General features: G+C 39.3%; 1 non-coding gene across 1 annotated transcript; it reads right to left on the bottom strand.

The window, feature by feature from the left end:
- Positions 1 to 2,114: 2,114 nt before the first annotated feature.
- LOC120076956 (small nucleolar RNA R71) lies at positions 2,115 to 2,220 on the bottom strand. The gene has a single exon (XR_005481700.1). It is a non-coding gene; the product is annotated as a small nucleolar RNA R71 (small nucleolar RNA).
- Positions 2,221 to 20,824: the final 18,604 nt, after the last annotated feature.

Below are 20,824 nucleotides of genomic sequence, written 5' to 3'. Positions count from 1 at the left end.
GCATCAGACGGAGAATTAATGACATCCCATCAATGTAATCATTCAAGAGAAAAAGCTCTTCACCTTGAAGCTCTATAAATACCAAAGGCTACCTTCATTGAAGGAGTTTAATTTTTCATTCCAATTGATCCATATAGAAGATAGTTAGCCTTTATTCTTAGTTTTCTTATACTTAGAAGGCAGAAGCGAGAGAAGGGAAGAGAGTCCTGAAGATCATCCTGATCAGCTTGAGAGAGTGCCAAGGAGCGTGGAAAACAAAGAGAGGGTTGACTCTTGCGAGAGCAAGAATATCTTTTGAGTAGAGTAGAGAAGAACAGTGTAAAAGTCTTGGGAAGCAAGAAATTGCTACTAGGATCATTATCTTTATTTCACATTGTCATTTTTTATTTCGATTTCATATATAGAATGGAACTTGCATTTCTATATTTGTTCACTCTCTTTACAATACGCATGAGTAACTAAACTTTCGAATGGGTTAAGTACTTAGATAACATGACCTAGGATCTTCATTGCATGTGATCATCTTGTCTTATGTTGCGTCCATCACCCCTTTAGAGCAACTCGAGAGAGAGTCTAAAGAAAGAACCTAAGACTTGAGAGAGCTAGGTTAGAATCTAAACTTGAGAAAGCAAGATTAGATCTGCATAAGCAAGAGGTAGAGACTTAGAGATAAGCTCTGTTTGCCAACATGCATCACGTGCACCCTAGAGATAGGTTATGATAGTATGTGGTCGCCTTGTGTATGTGTGTGCCATTCATCATCGCATAAACAAGAATAGAGGCTTAGATGTAAGTCCTATAGACATCATCGCATACATCACATGCGTTCTAAAACTAGAAGCTGTAGCATTTGCATTGAGAGATGACTTGTTGTTGTATGTATGTAGCATGATAGCATAACGTGAACGCAATCCTAGGAGGTTTTAGCTAAATCCCTTCTCAACCCGTTCCCTTGCATACTCATTGTACTTTCGTATTATTGACTCTTTTCTCAAATTCGCCGCATAAACTTTATACTTTAAACAATACACCAACCAACGAATTGATTTATTTGTTACTGTAAAGTAATTGAAAACTACCATCGCATACTGTTTCCTTAGTCCCTGTGTACGACCCTGGGCTTACCAAGAAACTCAGTAAGATTTATACTTAGATCTTGCTGAGAAAACTTGCATGCACAACACATATTCCACCATCGCATTTTACACCATTATTTCATCGCATTAACAACCCGCATCCAGTTTTTGGCACCATTGCCGAGGACTACGGCAATACATTGTGCTAACAATAACTTTTTTATTTTCTTTGCACACTCTCCGTCTCTGCGCACTGCTTCTCCTTAGGTAAGGGAAGAAGTGGGCGTCGTATGAGCGAAGGACAAAATCCTGAGACCGATTACGACCCAGAGATCGAGAGAACTTTCTAAAGAAGAAGAAGAGCCAGTCGCCAACAACAACAACAAGAGAAAGATCCAAACATGGTGAAGCAACCAGAAAATGGAGCACCAAATGCAAATAATATCATGGTGAATCTCATCCTATTAGCGAACGATCGCAATAGGCCTATCTGGGACTATGCGTCTCCCAACCTCTATGATTTCTCAACAAGAATCATGAGGCTAGCTCTTGACGGATTGAGGTTCGAACTGAAATTGGTGATGCTGCAGATGATCCAAACTGTCGAACAGTTTGGCGGTAGGCATGGCAAGGTTCCGCACGCCCACCTTTGGAGTTTCATTGAGATCTGTAACACGTTCATGTTCCCAAACATCTTAGTTGAGGAGGTTCGATTCGTTCGTCGAGCTATTTACTCGATCGCAAACATTTCTGGAACACCTCTAACAGAGGGAAACCTCTGTTATCAAATCGGCTCTTTGCCAGAAGTAGGCAAGAAAAAGTCCCTCCTCTTTTTGTTTGCAAGTAGAGCACTAAAAGCAGCATAAATGGGGGGGGGGGGTCGAGTGGATCCAGACAAAAAATTTAATATTGTTTCCAGTTTTGTTATGTGACCAGGCACGAAAATGGGCTTATTCTCTCGAACCAAGGGAGATTACATCATGGGAATAAGTAGTTGAGAAGTACATGAAGAAGTACTTCCCTCTGACGGAGAACGCCAGAAGGAGGAAGCTAATCACTAATTTTGAACAGGATATTGACGAATCGTTCAGTGATGCCTGGGCGAGGTTTAAGAGGCTGTAAGAGAATGCCCACATAACGGCTTACCAGACTGTTTACAAATGGAAATTTTCTATCATGGATTGAACTCTGCATTACAGACGGCTACCAATGCGGCAATAGCTGGAGGTCTACTGGATCAGACATACAATGTGAAAGAAATCAGAAACGATGATATCCGTGAGCAGCGGAACAAGACTATTCCAAATTACAATCATGAATCAACAAATCATTTATAGTTGACTACAAAACAAGCGGTTAGACAATTTACAGAGAAATTACGGCATGAAATAACAAATGTACAGAGGGAAAAACTATACTAACAATGGCAGAAGCGTACGCGACCACTCGAACAACCGCGAACACGAGCGCTCGATCTACACAACCGCAACACCGCACGAACACAACACGAACACTTCGCGCTCGTCCTCAATGATCTCCTTAGTTACGAACTCCTCCGCAATAGCGAACGGCCTCTGCAGCATCACGAACGGCCTCCAGAAAAACTTGACGGTGTCGAGTTGAGTCTGACACCCCCAACAAGGTGACCTTGGTATTCTCGGTGTGAGAATCCAGAGGGTGGGCTCTGTTCGGATTTGGTGCGAGGCAGCAAACAGAGGAAAGAACAATTGCGTACATGACTAGGCAAGTGGGAGAAGTCGGAGACTTATTGTATAGGTCAATGCCCAATCGTTTAGATAAAATATGTGATCGTCTAGCAAAAACTATGCGATCGTTTAGCTCTATTATTTAGCTCGGTCGATTCTACACGATCGTTTACCTTAACAAAGTTATGCGATCGTTTAGTAAACACTGCACGATCATTTAGCTAACACCTGCACGATCGTTTAGCTCACCCAGCTGTCGTTTAGTAAATCTGTATTTACTTGACGACTTCTGTGAGTTTCTTTTCATCGGAGAGAAAACTCAAATTCTTTTCAAACTTTTGTAAAAAAAAACTTCATTCAAAATAGGAAATCGATTTCCTTTTAAACTCACGGTTACCATGATCCAGTAACTACCCACTACTTTGGTTATTTAAAAGAAAAAGTATTAATTACCCAATAATTAATATTTTTATAAATATAAATGATAACCAACTTATCATACTATATTTATAACCTATAGTTAACCATAGTTCTTTTTCTATTCCATGGTACTTAATGTAAAACTTATTTGTATCAATCCTCTACTAGATGTATCTTATACATCATACCGATTATATCTCATATAATCAAAATACCTCTTGTTAATTTGAACGTTTCAAATCAACATCAAGAACTTATCCTCAACAGAATCCAAGCTACCAAAGGGACCTCATGGACCTATATATCTGAAGCTCCAATGGTACATGAATAGCTGACTAAACTCTTTAGTCACGGGATCCACCATCCGTTAACTTCTAGGCACTCCACTAAAGACCGACAGCTGAACTCTCCTCACTACAGATATATTATGTGTTCATCTTAACCAATGAGCAGTGCGACAACCCTTCACAGATCGCTTGTAAGTACTACTGGGCCAATAACCGTTATGCCCCTGTAGTTACATCTGTCTCCTTAAAAACCACTAATCCCTCTGATGAACATAAATCATAGTCCCACTATGACAGAGTCTTCTCTTCCAAAGAGAAGTTGTGGCCACTATGTTCAAGCCTCGGAATCAGCCCTTAAAGGAGTAATCTCTCTACTTATCCCTACTTCAGAAAATGAGTGAATTCCATATTGTGGATTGAGTTCCCAACTCCCAGATCAGACAAGTCCACAAAAAGGTAGGCATGTTGAGTTGGCAATCTGGCCACTCTCACCCATACTAATTAAAGGACCACCCTCAAATGTAGGAGTTCCCAAAACACTCAGGATTGAGGTCGTGTCACCTATGGTTGTTTAGGTGAGATGCAAGTTTCTAGTATCAACAGCGTTATATACAGAGTCTAGTCATCTCGTGGTCCAGGTCTTAAACAAACTCTTTGTATAGGACACCTCCGCTCCACATCTCCACATGAATGGTCAAGATCTACCATCTGTAGTAGTTTACAACACTTGTAAACCTCTACAAAGCGGGTCGTATCCGTAGTGTCACCAAGATCAGGTATCCCAGCTCAATCCTTATACTACAGACTGATTTAGGTTATCACTTAAGACATGATCCACTTGTATATCACATATACCTGCTTAAGTTCACATAAGATAACCAAAGAGCTTTTTTTATTGGATATGAGTAAATGCCAGAAACAAATAACACTTATTTTATTCATTGAAATATGTGTATCTTTACAAAACAACGAGACTTCGGGAAAATTAGGACACCAATCCCAACAATCTCCCATTTGTCCTAATGACTCGGGAGACTAATGTACAATACAATATAAAAATGAACAATAGACAATAAACTAGGGCATACCCTAGTATCATCTCTCACTTGCCCTAGACAAGATGTCGCATGTCCCACAAACCCAGACTCTCCAGGTGACCCTCTAACACTTTAGCCGTGAAGGCCTTTGTAAAGGGATCAGCAACGTTATGCTCCGATGTGATCTACTCAACTATCACATAACCGCGACGCACAATCTCCCTGATCAGGTGATATTTCCGTTCTATATGCTTACCCCGACGATGACTCCGAGGCTCCTTCGAATTTGCCACAACCCCACTGTTATCACAATAAAGAGTGATAGGCAAATCCATATTTGGAACAACTTCTAAATTTGTAAGGAATTTCCTCAGCCAAACAACCTCTTTAGCTACTTCACAAGCCGCTACGTATTCAGCTTCCATAGTGGAGTCTGCGATGCATCCTTGCTTGATGCTTCACCAAACTACAGCACCTTCATTCAGAGTAAACATTGACTCGATGTCAATTTGCAAGAATCTCGATCGGTCTGAAAGTCAGAGTCCATGTATCTTCTAAGGACCAGATCCTTATCTCCATACACAAGCATGTAGTCCCTCATTCTCCGAAGATACTTCAGGATCGTCTTGATGGTCGTTAGTGATGAAATCCTGGATTGGACTGATGCCAACTGACAATCCCTACTGCATAGCAAATGTTGGGTCTGGTACACAACATTGCATACATCAAGCTTCCTACAGCAGAAACATAGGGAATTCGTCTCATCTCCTCAACCTCTTGAGGTGTCTTAGGACATTGATCCTTAGATAGAACGTTTCCATGCCTGAAAGGTAACAACCCCTCTTGGAATCCTGCATCCTGTACATGATCAACATTTGATCAATGTACGATGCCTGAGATAGGGCTAACTGTTTTTTCTTGCGATCCCGAATGATCTAGATCCGAGAACATACTGTGCCTCACCCAAATCTTTCATTTGGAACTAGGCAACTAGCCAACTCTTAATGTATGTCAAATATCCTACATCATTCACAATGAGTAGGATATCATCCACATACAGTACCAGGAAAGCTACTGAGTTGTTGATGATCTTCTTGTAAACACAAGGCTCATCGACGTTCTAGTAAAAGCCAAACGACTTGACAGCAATGTCAAATCTGATGTTCCAAGATCAAGATGCTTGTTTCAGCCCATAAATGGACCTATTAAGCTTGCAAACTCTTTGCTCTTGATTTGAAACTATGAGCCCCTCTGGTTAAGTCATATAGATAGTCTCCTCAAGATTACCATTCAAAAAGGCAGTCTTGATATCCATTTGTCATATTTCATAATCATAAAATGTGGCTATGGACAGGAGAATCCTAATAGACTTAAGCATGACAACAGGTGAGAAAGTTTCCTCATAGTCAACTCCCTCAACCTGGGTATAACCCTTTGCCACGAGCCTAGCCTTAAAGGTTTGCACCTTTCCATCTACACCTCTCTTTCGCTTATAGATCCACTTACACCCACTAGGTCTTACCCTATCAGGTGGATCAATAAGCTCCCAGACGTTGTTGAAGTACATAGACTCTATTTCCTGGTTCATGGCCTTAACCCATTCATCTTTGTCAACATCCTCCATTGCTTTCTTAAAAGACAATGGATCCTCGACCCTATCATCCGTAATGACGTTTTAGGCTTCAGTCAAACCCATGTAGTGATCTGGTGGGTTCAAAACCCTCACACTACGTCAAGGTAGTCTCAACTCTTGCAAACCTCTATAAAGCGGGCTGTATTCGTAGTGTCACCAAGATCAGTTATCCCACCTTAATCCTTATACTGCAGACCGATTTAGGTTATCACTTTAGACATGATCCACTTGTATATCACATATACATGCTTAACTTCACATAATATAACCAAGAAGTTTTGTTTATTGGATATGAGTAAATGCCAGAAATAAATAACACTTATTTTATTCATTGAACAATGTGTATCTTTACAAAACAATGAGACTCCGGGAGAATTAGGACACCAATCTCAACACGATGAGGCCAAGAATATACTTGATCGTGTTTCTAAAAATCATGAAGATTGGAGAGAAAGCAATCAAAGATTGAGAATCAAGGACAGTGACACGAATAACAGGGCCATCGCATCCCTTTAGAGTCAAATGACTACGATGATGAATTTGATACAAGGAATCGCAATCAGTAGGCCAGGAATGCATAGTGGGCAAGTCAACGCAATCAACCAGATGACCGCAAGTTGTGCTACTTGCGGTGAAGGCCATCCAATGGAGGAACGCCCAAGGAACCCACAGTCAGTCTATTTTGTGAAGAATAATTCGTTTTCCACCTTGGGTGGAGAAACCACCCTAACTTTGCGTGGAAAAATCAACAACAAAATTTTTAATCAGTGGCGCAAAAAACAGGGCCATCAGGATTTTTCCCGCAAACAAATGGTCAAACACAAAACCAAGCCAGCAGTTCGCAGACGCCGCAATCTTCATCTTTAGAGAGTTTGTTGAAGTAATATATTGAAAAGAATGAAACAGTTCTTCAAAATCAAGCGACGACTATCCGCAATCTGAAAATTCAGATGGGAGATTGTGGAAGAACTCAAGAATAGACCGCAAGGGGCCCTGCCGAGTTCAACGGAACTCTCACGCAACCCAGAGGGTACGGGAAAAGAGCAATGTCAAGTTGTAATGTTGCGGAGTGGAAAGACTGTGGCAGGGGAGAAGAAGAAGACTAGCCGGACTGCTTCAATTTCGATGGAACCGAAGATTACATTGACTCGAGGAGAAACAGAAGAAAAGGAAGCGAAGGAACCAGATATTGCGTCCACCTCGGAGCTGAAAGAATAGGGGACCGTGAGAATACAACTGCCACCATTCCTCCAGAGACTCAAAAAGAAGAAAAATGATGAGGTACAGTATCAACGCTTCATGGACATGCTGAAACAGTTGCATATTAACATTCCTTTCATTAAGGCGATTGAATAGATGCCCACGTATGCGAAGTTTCTAAAGGACATGGTGACAAAGAAGAGAAGCACTGGTAAGTTCGCTACGGTGGCATCGACACAAAGTTCAAAATCAATAATTCCACCGAAATGTGCAACCCTGGAAGTTTCACTATACCTTGCTCTATTGGAGGGTTATACATCAGTCAAGCGCTTTGCGATCTCGAGGCCAGCATCAACTTGATGCCCTTGTCAATTTTCAAGCAGCTGAATGTGAGGCAACTGGTGCCCACGACGGTGACTCTCCAATTAGCTGATAGATCCCTTGTGCATCCAGAAGGGAAGCTGAAGGATGTTCTAGTTACAATAAAAAAATTTATATTACCGTCAGACTTCATCATCCTAGACTATGAAGCAGACAAGGATGTACCCATGATACTGGGATGACCATTCCTATCCACTGATCACTCCCAGATTGATGTGTACAAAGGAGAGGTGACACTGAGCGTGAATGGATAGAAGCTCAAGTTTGACATTATCTGAGCCATGAAACATCCTGATGAATAAGACCTCAATGAATCCGACGATGAACCAAGTTTGAATGAAGAAGAAAAGTCTGAAGATGAAAATGAAGATAAGGATGCGACCGCATCCATAGTAACATGCAATGCGATCACAGAAAAAACTACCAAAGAAGATGAGATGATCGCATCCAAAGAAGATAAACTGATAACAAATGAAAAAAGAAAAACAACAAGACCATCCTTGAAACAACCACCAACAATAGAGTTGAAGACCCTTCTAAACCACCTGAAGTATGCGATTCTGGGGTAGAATGAAAAGCTACCTGTAATAATTTCCTCTGCACTTAATGAGGATCAAGAGAATGCGCTGCTAAGCATCCTGAGAAAGTATGTAAAAGAAATTGGTTGGACGCTCGCAAACATTAGAGGAATCAGCCCCACATACTGCATGCATAGGATTCGTCTCAAAGAGAATCATAGAGGATTGATCGAACATCAATGCAGATACAACCCTGCGATGAAAAAGGTCGTAAAGAAGGAGATAATCTAGTGGTTAGACGCGGGAATTATCTATCCAATAGCCGACAGCATGTGGGTCAGCCCCGTGCAATGCATGCCGAAGAAAGAAGAGACGACGGTAGTCCCCAATGCAAATAACGAACTAATACCAATGAGGACCATTGGATGGCGGATTTGCATGGACTATCGCAAACTAAATGCGATGACAAAGAAGGATCATTTCCCTTTGCCTTTTATCGACCAGATGCTAGACCGCCTACCTAGAAATGATTTCTACTACTTTTTGGATAGATATGCTGGCTATAACCAGATCATGATTGCTCCTAAAGATCAAGAGAAAACCACATTTACCTACCTGTATGGAACAGTTACGTTTTGACGCATGTCGTTTGGCCTTTGCAATGCGCCGAGCACTTTCTAAAGGTGTATGATGGCCATCTTTTCTGAATATCTAGAAGATTCTGTGAAAATTTTCATGGACAACTTCTCTATGTATGGGAAAACATATGAAGTCTGTCTCAACAACCTGCAGAAGATATTGAAAAGATGTGAAGAGACAAACCTCGTGCTGAATTGGGGGAAATGTCATTTCATGGTAAAGGAAGGTATTGTGCTTGGGCACAAAGTCTCCAAGGATGGGTTGGAGGTGGACAAGGCAAAGATTAAGGCGATTGAAAAGCTTCCACCCCCAACGAATGTGAAGGCTGTCAAGATCTTCTTAGGACATGCTGGCTTTTATAGCCATTTTGTGAAAGAGATTTCAAAGATTGCACAACCACCGAGTGCGTTACTGGAGGCAGAAAGAAAGTTTGACTTTGATGATCAATGCCTCAAAGCATTCAAAATATTGAAGAATGCATTAACAACCGCACCTGTGTTGATCGCACCGAACTGGACACAACCCTTTGAACTAATGTGCGACGCAAGCGGTTATGCGATGGGAGCAGTGCTGGCACAGAAGAAGAAAACAATGCTACATCTCATCGCATATGCGAGTAAAAGCTTGAACCCTGCTCAAACAAATTACACGACCACAGATAAAGAATTTCTTGCAGTGATATTTGCATTGGAAAAATTCAGAGCTTATTTGCTGGGAACTAAAGTAATCATTCACACTGACCACTCGACGATAAAATATTTGATGACAAAGAAAGATACGAAGCCGAGATTGATTAGATGGGTTCTCCTCCTCCAGGAATTCAACATGGAAATTATTGATCGCAAGGGGACGGGGAACCAGGTTGCGGACCATTTATCCAGATTAGAAAATCCAGAAGGAATTGGAAATTCGTTTGCATGGGTTGCACATAATGGAAAAAGAGTTTTTTCCATTATCATCATCTTTATGCTCACACACAAACCATGATCTTCTCTACCTTGATTCTCCACGCATGACCTTCAAGCCATGCATTCCATCTCTTTGTATGTTCATCATGATATATAAAGAAGATTGGAGTTGTTGGAGAAGAAGATGAATACATAATTTTGAGAGAAAATTTGGGGTGAAGAAGAAGCTGTCTTCTCCAACTTGCTGCTGTGAGCTTCCCTTGTTTCTCCACATCTACAAGTTGTTCTTGAGTCCCATAACTCTGTCTAAAGCTCCAAAAGCATAGTAGGGAAGGCTTTGAGGTGGTTCACGTTGATATCCAGTGAAGAAAACAACTGAACAGACGATTTTCTTGAAGTTTTCATAACATACCTTTGAAGAGTTGTTATGAAAACCCATTTTTATGAACAACATGCTTTAGCTTTTGCCAAAATTAGTGAATTAGAATGCTTCTGGATCCTTGATACTTCCGCTGCATGTTGTTTAACTCTAACAATTGGTATCAAAACATCTTTTCAGCTTTCAATTCGGTCTAATTTTTGCAAGGTGGGTGTTTTTTCATGAGATATATGAAATTGTTATGGTTTTCTCTATTTTGGCATTTTAATTCTCTTTAATTTATCAATTAAATTTGTAATTGACTCTTGTTTGATGAGCATTTATGTGTTAGCAAGAGTCTATAATTTATTTGGAGTCATTAGAGTTGAAATTAAGATGTAATTGAAGAAACAAGCGAAGGAGGTCGAGCTGTTGTTCCATAGTTTTCAGCTTCTATTTCAATCTGTTGCTGAGGCCCAATTGCTAAACGATCGTTTAGCTCATGACGCTACACGATGAGAAGAAAAGCTATATGATCGTGTGATGTTGAATGCTAAACAATCGTGGGAACTAAGCGATGTGTTCATTTGCTATATGATAGCATTACGCGATCGTTTAGTTTTAGTCATGGGAACTAGATGATACGTTGTTTTTGCTAAACGATGGCGCTATACGATCGTTTAGCAACGATGTGCGCTAAACGATGCGATGAAATGCTACGCGATAGCACTGAGCATTCCTTTGGTGGCGGAGCTAAGCGATCTTGTAGATAAATGCTATACGATGCGATGATGATCTATACGATGGAGCTATGTGATCGTTTAGCTACGACGGATACTAAACGATGACTTAAATGCGCTGGGCGATGGTGTTATGCGATTGTTTAGTACTATGCAATTGAGCTAAACGATTACACTGCGATGGAACTAAACGATCGTCTAGTCCTATGCGATAGAGCTAAATGATTTTCTAGCTTCCAGCAAACACTATGCGATCGTGTAGTTCCTCTCAACCGAAGGCGACGACGCTAGACGATTACCTCCAGGTGCTACATGATCGACCTTAGCAGCATATTGAGGTTGGACCAAGAGCAATCGGTTCGACCGGTTTACGCAAGGTTCAATCCGGTTCAGCCTCAAATGGTTGTGGTTGGTCCGGTTCAAGCTTTGTTGGTCCAGTTCAAACTCGTCCAGCCCAATTCAAGTTGTTTTGGGTTCGGTTTGAAGCAGTTCAAAGACAGTTATGAAGTTGTTTGTAATAGTTAGCTATTTGTTTGCTTGTTTATGCCAAAACGAAAACCATAACAGTTTGTATTCAATTGTTTATGCATGAGATGTATGTGATAATTAAATAAATTCATGTATATGCATACAGGATGCCAGTTAGATTTAAAACCCCACCATAGGAAGCATGTTACATGCATTGACAATATGTTATAATTGTTATGATATATAGTATGCATGTTAGGGTTATGTTTAATATAATAGTTATATTAGATACCTTCGTTGTTTGTCGTGGATGTTAAGCATGTCTAAATTTTGTAAGTCGTTATAAAATTGAGTTAGACATTTAAAATCCATAACAAAGAACAGCTGCATGCTCACTTTGGTTAACCGCTTGTTAAAATAGGTCGTTAAACTTGTAAAACTATGGTTACAAACTCAACGAGTATATAATCCTGTCGAAGACTGGAGGTATTTAAGTTGACGGTCTACGGAACACCTCTTACCTGGGGATTATAGCCGAATAATTGAGCGTTGGTAACCGGTTTTATGAGCATTTGTGAGCGATGTGAGGTAATAAAATGGTTTATCACCTAGACATTGTAGGTTAAATCCAATTATAAGAGTTATATTTGGATAAACTACTTAGACTTAGGTTGTATGAAATTAGCCATCTAACCTAAGTATAAATATACCTAAACATTTAGAACACTTCAGTGGGAGAGTAAAAGTCATTAGCTCTCACGTCCTCAAGAGTTCACACCGTGAGATCTATGCTCGACTTCTTGTCGATTTTACCTCAACTGCTTCATTCGGAAAGTGTTTGCATGGGTCAATAACAAGGTGAATGGGGGAACTCGTTCATAGTAAGTGGGTGAAGGAAATGTGTCAACATTGTCCTACGGTCTCCTCCATTAGTTTGAACCGTGAGATTCTTATGTGCGCCTGTTGTCGTTTTTCATGCATCACTAGCTAGTCATTAACCGCGGCAATCCCTATGGAGGGTTGTAACATAGTATTCGGAACAACCCAGGGTTCAGTAAAATGAATAAGGTTTTATAGTTCCGTCTTGGGTATTATCTTCTATTTCGGAGGCATACTCATACCGTTCTGTAAGATCTGAAAATGGTGGGTCTACACTTACAAGACTTACTAAGTGTTAGTAATGATCTTGACCGAAAACGATAACTAAATGACTATCGGAATATGAGTTATTTTGAAGATAGTATTTAGTCAAGAACTGTCTTGCTTTTGTGAAGGATTTTTTTACTGCCCCATGGTAGCATTTGTTCTACATCACTTAAGTATCATTGCAAAAATAATGATTATGGGTACATTATGACTTTGCTAAAACTTGATTGGATTTAAAAGAAATTCACTTATAAAATTTGTTTATAATTTCAGAATGACGAGTTCTATTATACAATTGTTGGCTTCAGACAAATAGATTGGGGACAATTATGTAAACTGGAAATCAAATTTGAATACAATACTCACGATAGACGATTTGAGATTTGTCTTAACAGAGGAATTTCCTCCTATTCCTAGCTCAAATACCAACCGAACTATTCGGGAAGCGTTTAATAAATGGATCAGGGCTAATGATAAAGCCTGTGCTTATATCCTCGCCAGCCTGTCTGACGTTTTGGCGAAAAAAACACAAGGGTATGAACACTGCCAAAGAGATTATGGAATCTCTAAGAGGAATGTTTGGACAACCGTCCTTTACCCTGAGGCATGATGCTATCAAATACGTTTACAACAGTCGCATGAAAGAGGGGACCAATGTTCGTGAACATGTCCTGGACATGATGGTTCACTTTAATGTGGCTGAAGTGAACGGTGCTATGATGGATGAGAGAAGTCAAGTTGGCTTTATTCTAGAATCTCTTCCGAAGAGTTTTCTGCAATTTTGTATCAATGCCTTGATGAATAAAATTGAATACAACTTGACAACTCTGCTTAATGAGCTGCAGGCATTTCAAACTATGTTGAGAATTAAAGGTCTGGAACCAGTACCAGAAGTAAATGTTGCTTCTACTGAAAAGAGAGGAATGTCCTTCAAGCCTGAAGTTGCCTCGTCTTCGCAGACTAAGAGTATTCCAGCGAAGAAAGACAAAGGGAAAGGGAAAAAGCCTGCTGGTAAGAAAAGCAAGAAAACCATTGCAAAGAAATGGAAATGTTTCCATTGCAATGATGAAGGATACTGGAGGAGACACTGCCCTCAATATCTTGTCGAGAAAGGAGCAGAGAAAAGGTAACCAGGCTAACTTGACCCTGGACCATTTGTTCAGCTCATCCAATGGGAGAAGTTGCTACTTGTTTTTAATTGTTAAAACTTGTATAGAACAAATTGTATAAATGAAATGTTCATTTTCAAAAATTATGTTTGTTCTAGCAACTTCTGTTAAGAATCAAATTGTTAATAGCAATCAGCAAATATTCAGATATTTAAATGGCTAAGATCGAAGTATAATGAATTTAAGATTTCTAGCTCTAACCATTAAAAAGAGTTGTTAAGGTAGGTCAGACCATCTTAATCAAAGAGTTGAGAGTACCTCAATGTAGTGGGAGGAAAATGTGTTTCCTAACCATTATTGAGAAAAAGATGATTTCCCCAAAAGAAACCTATTTGTATACTAATATGTTTACAATGATTCTCTCGGCTAAAGTGTTTAAGAATCATCTAGTAAGACTAGAAATACCAGAGGTTAATAACCTAGGGCAAGTGGGAGAAATATCAGGTATGAGATACTAAATGCTAAAATCATGGTTATGGGATGCCTTAGTTTATCGTATTTCTCTATAAAACTCAGAAACTCAGTCTTATATATTGGATAAATAAGTTGCCACTGAAGTTTTAGTCCAAGTGGGAGTTTTTTGGGTTTTATGTCCTAAAACTCGTAGTTTGTAAACATTAGAACTTATTCTGAGAATTCAATAAAGTTGCTGTTGAATATATTGTTGTTTTAGAAATCCAATAAACCTAAGTCCCTTGACTATTATATGAGTACTTGAACTTTAAGTGGAGACATACAAGTGGATCAAGTTCGAGTAAATAGTCAAAATGATCTATAGTATATGAATAAGGTTGGGTACCTTATTCTAGCAACACTATTGGATGCGGCCTACTCTGTAGTTGTTACAAAGTGTTCTAAAGTGCTGCATACGAAGTGATCCTAATTCATGCATATTGAGACATGAGGAGTGGGGGTGTCCAGTGCAAATGAGTTTAAGGCAAGATCGGATCATGAAACTTGTCACTCTTACTTTATAACGTTGTTTACTATTTAAGACTGATGATTTCAAAGCAATGACCTAGGTAACTTAACCTTAATCCTGAGCTAACTATGAACTTCTGTTTGTTCGGGATTATCCTTTGATCTGCAAACGATGAGAGTAGACCAATTGCCTCCGCTCAATAAGCTTACCATTTTGGGGATAAGACTAGATAAATAGCTGAGAACATAGGGTGCAAGAGGGAATTCACTCCTAATCGATTAGAGTTAGTAGAGAGGTTGTTCCCTTCAAGTGCTAATTCTGGGTCTTGAACAAGAGGCCTCACCCTCTCATTGGTCTGAGAGGGATTCGATTTGTTGATTGGATCACAAATCAATTGTTCATTAGGGGATCAGTGGAATTTAAGGAACAAGAGGTAATTTCGGGGGTAAAACAGAGACTCGACCCAGCCATTATTATGAGCAATATGTGAAGGGTTAACTTATTAATCATGGTTATATAGAGTGGACATAATATATCTACAGTGAGAGGAGTTCAGCTATGGGCTTTAGTGGAATCACCCATTAGTTAACGAATGAGGGTTAGATCGGTCTAATGAGTTTAGCCGATTAATCTCGTATCATTGGAGCCCATGATCTGTAGGTCTACGAGATCCCAACACTAGCTCGTAAATGGGTACGTTTTAGGGTAGCTTGAGAAATTAAGTTGAAACATTCAAACTAAACAGAACAAGAGAATAAATATTTAAATATGATTTAAATGTATAAAGGTGATTATTGTGTAAAAATTAATTTAATATTTGATATTAAATTAATTAATTTTTTAAATTAATTTAAGAAAATCCATTTTTAAATTAAAATGATTTAAAAGTCTTTTTTTTTTAAAAAAAGGAATTGGAAATTCGTTTGCATGGGTTGCAAATAATGGAAAAAGAGTTTTTTCCATTATCATCATCTTTATGCTCTCAAACAAACCATGATCTTCTCTACCTTGATTCTCCAAGCATGAGCTGCAAGCATGCATTCCATCTCTTTGCATGTTCATCTTGATAATAAAGAAGATTGGAGTTGTTGGAGAAGAAGATGAATACAGAATTTTGAGAGAAAATTCGTGATGAAGAAGAAACTGTCTTCTTCAACTTGCTGTTGTGAGCTTCCCTTGTTTCTCCACATCTACAAGTTGTTCTTGAGTCCCACAACTCTGCCTAAAGCTCCAAGAGCATAGAAGAGAAGGCTTTGAGGTGGTTCACGTTGATATCCAGTGAAGACAATAGCTGAACAGATGATTTTCTTGAAGAGTTCTTCAAAGGTATGTTCTGAAAATCCATTTTTATGAAAAATATGCTTTAGTTTTTGCCAAAATTAGTGAATTAGAATGCTTATGGATCTTTGATACTTCCGCTGCATGTTGTTTAACTCTCACACGTTATCCATTGCATTTCTACATCAAAAAAAAAAAAAAAAGAAAGAGAAGAAAATTTTTGTTAACTTGTTTTTTTTTTTTATTTGACCCTCTCGATGTTTTCTTTGCAACGATCGTGGTGAACGATTGCAAAGGAGCTACACGAAAGACGCAACTAGTTTAGTCTGCCACCGCAATCGAAGAGAGCAGTTCACCGCAAAGAAGGATGCGTTCACAACCAATGCGGGCGACAGAGCAAATTTGGGGGTTGTATCTTTCCTTGACTTTGTCTATTCCAAATTTTAAACTATCGCATCACATTTTAACTGTGATAATTTTATCATCGCATCCACTTTAGTCTGCACAATCATTATACATTGATTAATTTAGTAATTCACTGCATTATTTCTCTTTATCAATTATGATTTCAATGATGAAACGCATGCCTCTATTTTTCGTATATACTAGAGTCAACTTAATTTTAGGACAGTCCACTCATGAAATATTTCTAGAAATTAGTGCTCTGCCAGCTTTCTTTCAAACCGACTTCTTACGAAACTTACTAAGAGCATCGCATGACTTCTAAATCTTTCAGCAGTGAGGACACTGCCACGTTTAAATTTAGGGGTGCGGTATTCATTTTCAACCTTGCTCGTAGTTGGATGTCCGCATGACACACGTGGGGGCAAGCCAAAACGAAGGTAGAAATCGTGATCAACGCATAAATAAATGATTGCAACTCCGGTGGAAAATGGGCATGAGTTTAGACTAAGAAAGAGTACCTTGCTCGTAGTTGGATGTCCACATGACACCGTGGAGGAAAGCCAAAACGAAGGCTAGGCACTTGGATCAGCAGAAGGTCATAGAAAAAATATATAAATTTCGTAAGGATAAAAATCATTTGAAAATACCCCAGTTGAAATAAATAAATCATGTAATGCCCTGGAAACAAGTATTAAGGTTAAACTTGCGGTCCCTAAATTTTAAAAAAATTTAAGAAGAAGACCCGAATAAGAATTAAGGAGATTTTGGTACATAATATTTGAATAAGGAAACCTTGAGAAATCTAGGAAAGAAGAAGACGGTCGACTTTCTAGAGAAAATATTTAGCTTATGCTTGAGGACAAGCATTGTTTTAAATTTGGGGGTGTGATAACGGGCAGAAATCCACATTGTTGCAACGCAAAGTTATAAAACAATGAAGGATTGCGATGGTAAAAATATATAAAATTACGTCCAAAAGCATTAAGTTTATAACATTATGATCGCATGCGTCCATCGCATTAAAAACAGTTAACTTATGTATTTTGTGCAGAAAATGCGTTGGTGCAAGACGGAATTGCGATCCAAAGAAATTAACGCTCGAGCGCATTAAGAGATTGCGACCACAAGGCTATGCGATCGTTTGCATTCGTGAAAATGTAATCAAGAAGGTGGCCGCATAGATTCGGCGCATCAAGGTGACAGCTTAATAAATCACGATGGGATAGAAAGCTGATGACGGTCGATTACGAATTAAGTTACAAGCCGTTAACGACACATTGTAACAAGTACATCACCATGAAGCTTTTCGGTGACAATTATTCGGCGCATCAGACAGAGAATTAATGACATCCCATCAATGCAATCATTCGAGAGAAAAAGCTTTTCACCATGAAGCTCTATAAATACCAAAGGCCATCTTCATTGAAGGAGTTCGGTTTTTCATTCCAGCTGAGCCATATAAAAGATAGTTAGCCTTTATTCTTAGTTTCCTTATACATAGAAGGCAAAAGCGAGAGAAGGGAAGAGATGCCTGAAGATCGTCCTGGTCAGCTCAAGAGAGTGCCAGGGAGCGTGGAAAATAGAGAAATGGCCGACTCTTGCGAGAGCAAGAATATCTTTTGAGCAGAGTAGAGAAGAACAGTGTAAAAGCCTTGGGAAGCAAGAAATTGCTACCAGGCTCTTTATCTTTATTTCACATTGTCATTCTGTATTTCGATTTCATAGATAGAATGGAACTTGCATTTCTACATCTGTTCACTCTCTTTACAATACGCATGAGTAACTAAACTTTTGAATGGGTTGAGAAGTACTTAGCTAACATGACCTAGGATCTTCATTGCATGCGATCATCTTGTCTTATGTTGCATCCATCACCCCTTTAGAGCTACTCGAGAGAGAGTTTAAAGAAAGAACCTAAGACTTGAGAGAGCTAGGTTAAAATATAGACTTGAGAACGCAAGATTAGATCTGCATAAGCAAGAGGTAGAGACTTAGAGATAAGCTCTGTTTGCCAACATGCATCGTATGCACCTTAGAGATAGGTTATGATAGTATGCGGTAGCCTTGTGTATGTGTGTGCCATTCATCATCGCATAGACAAGAATAGAGGCTTAGATGTAAGTCCTATAGACATCATCGCATACATCACATTCGTTCTAAAACTAGAAGCCGTAGCATTTTCATTGAGAGATGACTTGCTGTTGTATGTATGTAGCATGATCGCATAATGTGAACGCAATCCTAGGAGGTGTTAGTGATGCATGTTGTTAATGCGATTAAATAATGGTGTAGAATGTGGTGGTGGAATATGCATTGTGCATGCAAGTTTTCTCAGCAAGATCCAAGTATAAATCCTACTTAGTTGCCTGGTAAGCCCAAGGTCGAACACAGGTACTAAGGACACAATGTGCGATGGTAAATTTCGATTACTTTGCAGTAACAAATAAATCAATGTGTTGGTTGGTATGTTGTTTAAAGTATAAGGTTTATGTGGCGGATTTGAGAAAAGAGCTAATAATGCGAAAGATACAATGACTATGCAGAGGAACGGGTTGAGAAGGTCTTTAGCTAGCGTTTCCTGATAATGCGTTCAAGTTATGCGATCATGCTACACTCATGCGACAGCAATTCATTTTCCAATGCAAATGCGATAGCTTCTAGTTTTAAGGCGCATGCGATCTATGCGATGATGTCTATAGAGCTTATTCCTAAGTCTCTATATCTTGCCTATGCGATGATGAAAGATGCACACAGGTACAAGGTGACCGCATACAATCATATTCTATCTCTAAAGTGCATGTGATGCGTTAATAGCAAATAGAACTTATTTCTAAGCTTCTATCTCTTGATTATGCGGTTCTAATCTGACTCTCCCGAGCCTAGATTCTAATCTGACTTTTCCAAGCCTAGATTCTATCCTTAGACTACCCTCCCTAGTATCTCTAGAGGACGAATGATGCATACATAATACAAAATGATCACATAAAGTGAAGATCCCAGGTTATGCTAGTTAAGTGCTTCTCAACCCATTCGACAATTTTAGCTACTCATGCGTAATGTAAAGAGAATGGACAGATATAAAGATGCAATTTCCATTTTATAAATAAGTTCAGAGTACAAAATGACAATAGAAAAAAAAGAATAGAAAGCCTGGTAGCAATATCTTGCTTCCCAAGGCTTTTACACTGAGTTATCTCTATTCTACCTAAAAGATATTCTTGCTTCCGCAAGAGTTGACCCTCTCTCTGTTTTCAACACTTCCCGGCACTCTTCTGAGTTAACCAGGACGATCTCTCGACATATTCTCCCTTCACTCACTTCCGTCTTCTAAGTAAAAGAGAACTATGAACAAAGTTAACTATCTTCTATATGGTGAGCTCTCCAAACTGAGCAAACTTCTTTAATGATGTGGCCTTCGGTATTTATAGAGCTTCAAGGTGAAGAACTTTTTCTCTCAAATGATTGCACTTATGGGATATCATTAATTCTCTGTCTGATACGTCGAATATTTGTCACCGAAAAGTTGAGTGTACTTGTTACAGTATGTCGTTAAAGGATTGTCAACTTAATTTGGAATCGATCGTCATCAACTTTCTATCTCATCGTGATTTATTAAGCTTTCACCTTGATGCGCTGGCTCTATGCGGCCACCTTTTTTAGCTAATTTTCGAAAGCGCATATGATCGCACAGCCTTCCGGTCGCAATCTCTTAATGCGCTCGGATGTTAATTTCTTCGGATCGTATTTCCGCCTTGCGCCAATGCATTTTCTGCACAAAATACATAAGTTAGCTATTTTAATACGATGGACGCATGCGATCACAATGTTGTGAACTTAATGCTTTTAGACGCAATATTGTATATTTTTACCATCGCAATCCTGCATTGTTTTATATCTTTTCACTGTAATAACGTGCATTTCTGCCCGTTATCAATTAATTAAATCCCTTCTCAACACGTTCCCTTGCATACTCACTGTACTTTCTTATTATTCTCTTTTCTCAAATCCGCCGCATAAAATTTATACTTTAAACAACACACTAACCAACGCATTGATTTATTTGTTACTGCAAGGTAATCGAAAACTACCATCACATACTATTTCCTTAGTCCCTGTGTTCGACCCTGGACTTACAAGACAACTCAGTAGGATTTATACTTGGATCTTGCTGAGAAAACTTGCATGCACAACGCATATTCCACCATCGCATTCTACACCATTATTTCATCGCATTAACAACATGCATCAGTAGCACAGTCCATGAAGCAAATTCGTGTTGCGTGACCTTTCCATTGAAACTACTAAAACTTCAACAAGAGTTGTTGAAGAGCCTACTACATCAACAAGAGTTGTTGATGGGAGTTCATCCATTAGGTTGGTTACACCTCAAGAGTTGATGGAACCTCAACGTAGTGGGAGGGTTGCGAACCCACCTGTTCGCTATCTGGGTTTCACGAAAATCCTTACTATGGTGGCAGATGGCGACGTTGAGGATCCGTTGTCTTATAAGAAGGCGATGAAGGATGTTAACTG

The sequence above is a fragment of the Benincasa hispida genome, chromosome 4, assembly GCF_027475165.1.
Source record: "Benincasa hispida cultivar pf3 chromosome 4, pf3_genome.v1.1, whole genome shotgun sequence".
In the NCBI taxonomy this organism is placed as follows: Eukaryota; Viridiplantae; Streptophyta; class Magnoliopsida; order Cucurbitales; family Cucurbitaceae; genus Benincasa; species Benincasa hispida.
Note: the sequence above shows the minus strand (reverse complement) of the source record. Positions and strands in the feature narration are given on the sequence as shown.